This window comes from Typopeltis vanoorti, chromosome 11, assembly GCF_054136105.1.
Source record: "Typopeltis vanoorti isolate ZY-2024b chromosome 11, IOZ_Tvanoo_1.0, whole genome shotgun sequence".
In the NCBI taxonomy this organism is placed as follows: Eukaryota; Metazoa; Arthropoda; class Arachnida; order Uropygi; family Thelyphonidae; genus Typopeltis; species Typopeltis vanoorti.
In genome coordinates, this window is record NC_143559.1 from 131,538,291 (window position 1) to 131,548,714 (window position 10,424).

General features: G+C 37.9%; 1 pseudogene; it reads left to right on the forward strand.

Annotated features, from left to right (window-relative positions):
- The first annotated feature begins 7,250 nt into the window (after window positions 1-7,250).
- On the forward strand, window positions 7,251-8,179 carry LOC150102051 (RNA-binding protein squid-like; annotated as a pseudogene).
- The last annotated feature ends 2,245 nt before the right edge of the window (window positions 8,180-10,424 follow it).

The window sequence follows — 10,424 nt, forward strand, 5'->3', positions numbered from 1 at the left end:
TTCATCATCAATCCCTTTGTGATACACAACCACCCATCTCACCTCTCTCCTCCCACTGACAATCTATTTTTTCTCCGCTGTAGTCGTACGACGCTCTACTCTATTGTTCTGTTATTTACGGCATACCAAACCTAATTTTACTACTTCACAATGACACGACTTACGTATTTTTTCTTTCGTTTTTTTTTTTTCTTTTTCCCCGTTAAAAATAGCAGTCGCTGGTAAAAGAAATAATGATAATAATACCGTTGGACATCGTACATCCTTTGTAAGATTGAGGATCCAGATCTCCTTATACTTCCTACTAGAATTTTTTATATATTTTATTTTATTTCGTTTTATTTATTTTGTTTACAGTTGTACTAGTTGGCGTTCAAACCCCAACAAAAAACAGAACGAAATAGTTAAACATTTCCATTAATGGGAAAAACAGCCATAGAGGAAAAGTTATATATATATATATATATATATATATATCAGGGGCGAATTCTCCATGCTTGCTGCGCAAGCTCATTAATTGAGAAAGAGAAAGAAGTAATATTTATTTGTTAATAAATGCATGCATTTATAAGCATTGATATAGTGGAATTACTGAGCGAGCACTTTGCAAGAATATATCATCCAGGTGGTGATATCGCAGGAATGAAGGAATTAATAGCTTATACGGGAATTGAGGTGAATGAAGTGGAGGTGAATAGTCTATTACAGAACCTTAATGTCAATACATCTGTGGGATTCGATGGTATACCAGTTCGTGTCGTACGTGAAGCAGCTAAAGAATTGTCACTACCATTTTGTTTAATTTGGGTCTCGGGTCTGGGTTAGTCCCGAGGGGGGGTGAAGAGGGGGAATACAGTTCCACTGCATAAAGGAGGTTCCAAGACCGCTGTTGCAAATTACCGACCGATCAGCATATCAGGAGTCGTTGTCAAGATCTTGGAGAAAGTAGTCAAGGGAAAAATACAGGAATGGATAGATGAAAATGGGTTACTGTATGGAGGACAGCATGGTTTTGTGAAGAGTAGATCATGCCTCAGTAACTTGCTCACATTCTATAATATAGTGATGGCTGAACTGGATAAGGGTAATGGGTATACAGTGATACTGCTGGACCTTGCTAAGGCCTTTGACAGGATACCACATGGAATTCTAATCAGTAAATTGCAGCATATGGGGATGGATATAGAGTTGGTGAGATGGATAAGAGGGTGATTGATGGAGAGATATCAGAGAGTGGTTTATTCAGGCTTGTGACTAGTGTACCACAGGGTTCTGTTCTTGGACCATTACTTTTCAATTTGTTCATTAACGATATAGGAAAGGATCTGAGAAGAACTGTTCATTTGTTTGCTGATGATGCAAAGTTGGGTAGAGCAATAGTGATTGCACAGGATGTCAAAATTTTGTAGGATGATTTGGATAGATTGGAGGACTGGGCTAAGGAGAATGGATGTCAATTTAATGTGGCAAAGTATAAGGTTATGCATTTTGGGGTGAAAAGATTAGCAGCAGTATACCACATTGGTGGAACTCTACTCCAGGAGATTGACGAGGCCAGGGATTTGGGAGTGTTGGTGGATAGGGAGGTGAAGTTTAGGGGGAACATTGAAAAAGTGGCTAAATCAGCTCATCAAATCACTTGGTTACTGAAGAATATTTTGACGAGCAGAGACCCCATCTTGATAAGACCCCATCTTGACTATTGTGCCCAGATCTGGGCGCCAGGGTTTCTTCTTGATGGGGAGGAGGTGGAGAGGATCCAGAGGCGAGTGATCAAGATGATAGCAGGTCTATAGAATGAACCTGATGACAACAGGTCGAAGATTTGTGAGTTGCAGAAATTGGTTGATAGGCGGAAAAGGGGTGATATGATTGAGACATTCAAATTACTGAAGGGTTTCTATAAGATTAATTCAGATGATATTTTTCAGAACAGGACTGGTGGTGGGAAGACTAGGGGTCATCCATGGAAACTGGGCAAGAGTGTGGTTAGCAAGGGTGTTAGAACTAGGTTTTTTACTTGGAGAGTGGTGAATGAGTGGAATAGGTTGCCAGAGTTTGTTGTGGGTGCCATGACTGTGAATGAGTTCAAGGCAAAGTATGATAGATACTGTGTGGATGTTGAGTAGTTGTTTAGGACCTCCCTTGATGAGTCTAAGGACTCCTTGGAGTTGCCCGTAATAATAATACTACTACTACTACTACTACTAATAATAATAATAATAATTCCATTTAGACTTATTTTTGTAGACAGAAGACGTCTTAAGCTTGCGCAGTAATAATTGAGCTTTGCGTTGTGTATCGAAGGCCGATGCTTGCTCATCTAGTCAAATCTACCTTGGCTTGCTCGGTTGTAAGAGCTTCCAGGTCCTCGCAGCAGCACTGTGATTTCATGCGTGCGCATAGCCATTTCACCTCGTCTCACTCTGTTGCTTAAACACAGGCCATAAGCAGTCAACATAGCTCCAGCCAGTGAGCTTCAGCCAGCCTTTACAAGTGTGCCTGCTGCTTGGGAAAATTAAGTTACAACCAACTTTTTATGACGATGTTATTGACCAGTTCATAAAGAAGAACCGTAGGGTACAATTTGTATTCAAGTAGCTAAATTGAAAAAGATAGAATATCATTTGCAAAATAAATTTGTATTTGTATGATTAAATGTACATAAATTTCTAAATATATAGTTTTAAATGGTCAGTAATTCATTATTCCGCTAATCAAACTATATATATATATATATATATATATATATATATATATATATATATATATATATATATATATATATATATATATATATATATATATATATATATATATATATATATATATATATATATATATATATATATATATTTATTTGTTGTTGTAGTGATGAAAGCCAACCATGTACCTTTCGTGAGTAAGACCGATATAATATCTACAGGATTTCCACACAAACATGTCGCTATTTTGAAACATTCCTTGAAAAAAAAAATAATAATAATAGGTGTAGCAGTAACACACCTTGAATCTCTTTATATAGGAGTGCAACTACTCGTATCTTAGAATAGGTAACGGTTAGCAGCCTGATTCGGGAAAAAATGTATTTATAATATGAGTATTCATTTGAAATATGGGCATTCTTATATATACTTGCCCTTAGATAATTCCTTTAGGCTCATATAACAAACCACTGCGATTTTGCAGCAATTTTCCTCCTTTATTAGCTTTTATTACAAATCCATAATTATATGCATCGTTTTCCTGTTCGGCAAAGTACTCGAAGTATTTCGTACAGTGTGACCATTCATTGTGAAGCGACATTATTACGCTTCTCAGAAATGAACCAAGCACGATTCACGCCAAAAAACGAAGCCACCTTTGCAATTATAGAAGGTAGCGATCAGAAAGTAATTTTCTTGACCCAGATCTGATAGTCATAGGAAAATAAAATGCGACACACTTGTTCCTCCTTTTCTAGATGTATCTCTCACACTTATTTCAATTATGCACGACCTTCTGGATATCCTTGAAGAAGAGACATTTATTTCGTTGTCTGAATCAAGACCGTCGCTAAAAACTGGTGCGTCATCATCATCAACACACTTTCCTCACAATAAAGGTTTAAACGCAGCAACGAGGAAGAAGTCGGACGCTGCGAGGTCTGGTGAATAGGAAGAATGTGACAGTATTTCATCATTGAGGCCCTGGTGGTTTGCGATGAATAATTCCTTTTCTGGGCTTTTTTGGATGTCACATTCGAGTAATTTTATCCTTCCTCGAATGATTATGAATCATATCACACACGGGCTATCTCATTAATTTTCTGTTCACAAACATTTTCTTTTGCTGTAAAGTGGAGGTCTTGTCAATGATTCGTTGTTGACCATGGATAAAAATACCCACGATTAACGTAGGTGGCAAGATTCACATGTTAATTTCGTGGAACACTTCCTGGATAGTCAAACGAGGAACTTTAGTAAACTCATGCAAAATGAAAGTAGGCTATTGGAAATAAAACAAGTTTTTTCTTAAAAGAAAGAAACGAAGAGCTATCGAGTTTTTTTTTTTTTAATTTTTACATTTGGAATGAAAAACAAAATTATTTATTGCGCTAATAAGCCTAATCCTAGTTCAAAATTTGTGACCAGGTATTTTGCGCGTGGAGATTACACCTGGAAGTTCTGCTGAAAGAAAACTATGAATGCGTCTTGACAATTAGGTAATCTCCAGCACAGATTCTTTGCCGAAGATTTCAACAAGATATAAAGCAAGATTCTTGCGGATATGAACTTGTTCGAGACCTCACTCCCCAACTTCATCGTTTTCACAGATCAGTTTTAAGGAGTTTTACTAGTTTTATTGCTGACAATGGCAAGAATGGTTCATCCAGACAAGACCATATACAAATAATTTATGTTGGTTAAAGGATTTTATTGTTTAGAATTCAGCTGTGTGACAAAATTGTCCAATTCGAAAACTCGGGCGTTCAGGTATAAAAAAAGATCAAATGACCTGTAAATGAAGGTGAAAAACAGTATTGTGCTTAACATTTTTTTTTTTTTTCAAAAAGTTTAAAGCCAGCAACTTAACCATTCTTAATTGATTCAGGTGGCAAAAGAATTTGTAGATTCTCGACAAAACCTAATTTGGTAGTACCAAAGGAAAAACTGTATGACGTCATCTTCACCCATCTTGACAAGACTTAGATCAGTGATTCTTAATGGGGGGAGGGGGGGTAGCGGTCCCTGAGGGGCCGCGGAAAATTTATAGAACGTTTCTAGTGTTTAAAATTTTGAAACCTCTTAAAATAATAATTTTTTTGTTCTTTATTTTACTTTGTTTCACACTTGTATTGTTTTGTATTAGTAATCTGAATTATGCAGCTTAATGCTGTAGTTTATTTTGTGGTGGCGTCACAAGTCTGTTTTTCGCTGCTGGTAGCACTGCGAGTCGATCCATATAATAACTGCGAAAATACAAATTTATCACCAACGGACGATGACACACGACTGGAATTGACCAAGGATTTAAGTCTGATCTCCATTTTCAAGAAGAAAAGTTTGATTCAATTTTGGATCCATATCCGGAGGGAATATCCACACCTGTTTACAATTGCGATTCAAAATTTGTTGCCTTTTGTTTCTACATATTTGTGTGAAAAGGGATTTTCCACAGTGTAAATCGACTCCAAATAGACTCCTGCATGCAAATAACATTGAGTATCACAGCTGAAGGAAGAACGGACAAATTAGTAGAGATGTTCAAACAACAGAGGTCTAATTAAAATACAGGGTGGCCATAAAATAACTTTCCCTCTTTGAAGGCATCTGTAGCTAAAACCAATAAACGGAATGAGACCAAATTTTATATTGAGACTTTTGAAGGCATGGGGAGATGATTTCCGCGAAAAAAAAAGAAAAAAAGATTTAGTACCAAAAGTCGCCGATAGGGGAAATTTTCGCTCTGGCGGAGCCGAAAACAAGCGGATAATTACATTAAAGGTAGATAAAATGGAATAATAACATTTCGACGGTGTAAGCGACAGCCGCGTCACTCATTCCAGCTGGATATGTGGCGCGTTACAATGATAATAATAATAATAATAATTAAACTAAAACAACAACTTGCGAGAGACACAGAAATTAATGTAGTGATTGAACTCACAGGAAATAATGTTTCATTCATCAGAATCAGGGTCCTCTGGACCACATACACGATTTTCAATGTGCTGACCTTTCTTGTGTACAGCAAATTGCATCCGGTGTGCGACATGCTCTACAGCTGAGCGTAAGGAGTCGGATTGGATGTTCATAACAGCACGTTTTATGTTTTCTTTCAAGACATGCAAGTTGGGAACGCCACCAACATACACAACGGATTTCAAATACTAAAATGCTAAAATACCTGCACAACCAAACGTCACATGGAGTGATGTCCGGGAATCGATCCCGGAATAACTGCCTGAACGTTCCCAATCCCTTTTTAAGTCGAATTGGTGGCACTGCTGTCACGTACGCACAATAAAATTTGCATAATCCTTTTTATCTGCGTTTACTGCAAATATTTGACTGCTTTCGGCTCCGCCAGTGCCAAAATTTCCCCCATCGGTGACTTTTGGTACTAAATCTTTTTTCCGCGGAATTCATCTCCCCATGCCTTCGAAAGTCTCGATATAAAATGTGGTCTCATTCCGTGTATTAGTTTTAGCTACATATACCTCCAAAGAGGGAAAGTTATTTTATGGCCACCCCATACATTTAAGTAAAAGTTAATTTGTTTTCTTAATTTTTTTTTGTTATTGTAATCAGTAAGTAAAACCACTATTTTAAAAAAGTTTAATTATTATTATGTGTTACTACAAACTAGGGGACCGCGAAAATATTTTAGGATAGTTAGGGGGGGCCGCGACTACTAAAAGGTTAAGAACCACTGACTTAGATGAAACTATCAAAGTGTTTCGCGCGAAGGGACCGCACAACAAATTCAGCATCGTGCCGGATTTTTTGCCGATCCTCTTTAACAAAATTCAGGAATGTTTCATCAAATGAATTCTTTCTTTTTTTCCTTATGATGCAAACTAAGCCCACCTCAAGCTGTCGAGGTCCCGATAAAGAGGTCTTATCAAGAACATAGTCCCGTTGTAAATTGAATTTGAGTTCGATCCATTTTGAGCAGATTCTAGTAGAGTAAGTCATCCATGTCGACCTTCTTGCAATAGAGAGAGAGAGAGAGAGAGAGAGAGAGAGAGAAAGAAATAGAGTCATAGTGTTATACGTTAGCACTACTCGGCACTCATCAAACTGTTTCCTTCAGACAGACAACACAGCCGAAATTATATGTTCACACAAGAGGGGAAGAAATCATGACGAGCTTAAAATTCTCTTTGTCCATCCTATCAAAAACTGGAGTCATCTGTTTATTGCTTAACAATAGCTGAATTTTTGAGGATGTCATCAAAATAAAAGAACTGTAATTAAAAATAATATTATTATTTGTTAAGTAGTCGCATCTAAGTAACACGCGGACCCTGCATAGGAAGCGGGAATAACGCGCAGCGAAAGAAGAAGAAGATTATTATTATTTGTTACAATTTTGCAAACCATCGGGATCCGTTAGCAGCTAGACTGCAGGAATCTGTTCTTTTCGTATGTTGGTGTTTGGTTCGATTGGTTTTATTATAAAGCTGTAGTTGAAGATTTATAAAAATTGAGTAGCAATCATATGAAGCTAATTATAATGCTAAGAATCAGGGTTATGTTGGAGAAATGGGCGATGCAAGTAACGCTAATGGAGTTATGGACATGCAGGAAGGCGAAACAACTGAGGTCGAAACTGCTACCGCTGAAGAAACAAATAAGAATTCTGATGAAGTGGAAAAGATATTGTTCATTGGTGGAATCAATTGAGTTGAGACCCAGAACAAAGGATTTAAAGGGATACTTCTCAAATTGTGGTGAAATAACAGATGTAAAAACCGATCTTAATACTGTCAAGTCACGTGGATTTGGATTTGTAACATTTAGGTCCCAAGAAGGAGTTGAAGAGGTTCTTCAGAGTGTTTCACATACAGCAAAAGGAAAGTAAATTGATCCAAAACGTGCCAAAGCAAGACCTGGTGTTAAGAAAATATTTGTTGGAGGAATCGAGTCCGATATGTCAGAAAATTATATTAAATCATATTTTTAAAGATTTTGGAAGGTTGAAGGTATTGAGCTTTCATTTGACAAACTAAAGAACCAAAGGAGACAGTTCTGTTTCGTTACTTTTTAAGCTGAGGAAGCAGTGACAGAGGTTTGTAAACAACCAAGACAAAAAAATTGGTAAAAAAGACTGTGACATTAAGAAAGCAACTGCCTAGCCAGATCCCCATGACATGAGAGGTGGAGTAGCCGGTGGATGGAGTGTTCCTCGTGTTAGAGGTTGTGGTGGAGGTGGCAATTACGGTGCTTATGGACGGAGTCAAGGTGGTTGGAGAGCCCAAGGCTATGGATCTGGTAAAGGTTATGGAAGCTACGGCCAAGGGTATGGTAGTTATGGAAGTTATGATTATAGTGGATATGGAGATTATGACTACAGTAGCTACTATGGCCAGGAAAGTTGTGGTGCTGGAGAATATAGGCAACAGCAGCAGAGTAGTTACGGTAAAGCTAGACGTGGAGCTGCTACTCAAGCATATCATCCTTATACCCTTTAATTTTGTGTGTGTGTGTGTGTGTGTGTGTGTGTGTGTGTGTGTGTGTGTGTGTGTGTGTGTGTGTGTGTGTGTGTGTGTGTGTGTGTGTGTGTGTGTGTGCGTGCGTGCGTGCGTGTGCGTGCGTGCGTGCGTGCGTGCGTGCGCGTGCATGTGAGATATCGAATCTCACATGGAATCTCACACAAAGATAAATCTATTATTATTATATAACAAATAGCTGAAGTCAAGGTATAAAACAGGGACATAGCGTCTTCATTTCTATTCAATATACAATAGTTGCCATAAATGAAGTAAGAAAGAAAAAATCACAATAACTCAAACACTTTATGATGAATTTTTATGCAATTCAGTGAAAAGCAGTACGATATGAGATATGAAAGAAACACCCACAAAAATAGCAAAGAAATAGTGTAATTCTGTAACAAATGGATACACGAAGACAATGATCAAAAACAATAGGTCAAAATGAGATTGTCAAAGCGCCTCGATAAGAAACGTGGTCATCCCTCACAGCAATATAGTGCTCACAATGATGTTCCATTTATAAAGGTGTTCAGGAGCTCAGCTGTTAATAACAACAACTATTTCTCCTGTTAACAACAACTGTTTCCCTCTGAAGTTCCTCAACGTTTGGGGGAGGTTGGTTGAGAGCAGAAGCATATCTACTTAGGGTATTCCAGACATGCTGAATAGGATTAAGGATCAAGAGACTTAGCTAGTCAGTCCATACGTACGATAGTATCTTCTTGAAGATATTGGTTCAGGAGCCAATGAGGACAGCATTATCATCTTGTAGGATAAATGTCTCCCTTATCACTCCTGCATGCGGACGAACATAGGAGATCCAGGACTTCCTCTCTATAAGTTGCATCATTCATGGTTCCGCTAGGAAACACATACAGGTTGGTGCGTCCATCCAACGAGATGCCTCCCCCAAACAATCACATTACCTCCACCATAAGTGTCTCTTTCACTGATATTAGAGGGATGACAACGTATCTTTGGTTCCCTCTAGATCAGTGCACGCCTGGTATCGCTATGAAAAACAAATCGGGACTCGTCTATTAAAAATATCGATCCCAATTAGTCGTGTCCAGTTGATGTGAAGCCATTTCAAACGTTCTCTCCTGTGATGGGAATAGGGGCGTGCAAGCTACAGACCACTTCTGTGATGCCTTCTGCTCACAGTGGAAGCAGAAATATTCTCATAGCCTTCGCGTGGTCACATCGTAGCTGATTCGGACCCTGTTTCGCAGTGCAGATAATCGGAAATATCGGTCACCCACTGCAGTTGTAGCCCATGGCCTTTCTTCACCATATCTCAGGGATGCTGTTTATGACGACCATTGAAATTGGTTCCACAGTCTATGCGCCACGGAGCTATTGACATGCAGCCATCTGGCCACATCCGCCTGGCCTCTAGTCTTACGATGACTTGCCACCTGAAGTCATCTGCTAAATTATGTCTTGCAGCCATATTCAAGAATTAAGCTATCATGAATGTCTTGTTCTCACTGCAGACACGAAATGGAAAACCACTCCAAAACGTGAACTTTTATGGCATGGCTCATTTGCATATACCGCCGAGAGTGTCTCTCATTTCTATACGATAGCGAGACTCACCTTCTACTTAATATACCTGACTTTCATATGCTTCTTTCCTTCTTCTCCCCCCCCCCCGGAGTAATGCTGTTTTTTTACTCTTTGTTCCTTAAGTTATGTCAACCAGTGTATATATTGATCAAATGATAAAAATGTGGAAAACAAAGTATCTATTTAACTAGAAGAACTGTTACTAAACACAATGCTGTATGCTGATGATCAGATTATATTATAAAACAAACTGACCTTCAAAAATCAATTTGTGAATTAAATAAAATAAGCCAACACACACGCACGCACGATCATGGCATTTAAAGGCAAAGATCATATTACATCAAAAATAGTGATAAAAGATAAAATAATGGAACAGGTGATATAGTTTCATTACTCAGGTTGCATAATAACATATCTAAAAGACAAAGATATGGTGAAAAAAATAAACATATTTCATCTATATCTTTCAGATACATTATCATCTAATTAGGAGAAGAATGAATTAAAAAAAAGCAAAGAAAGACCAGAAAACCACCTTATATTTTATACAATAATGTCCAATCAAATTTCCGATTCAAATAATTCAGACATTTATATATTATTAGCTGAGTTTTTTCTCCAAATTTCTCCCAAATATTTCTGAATGTCT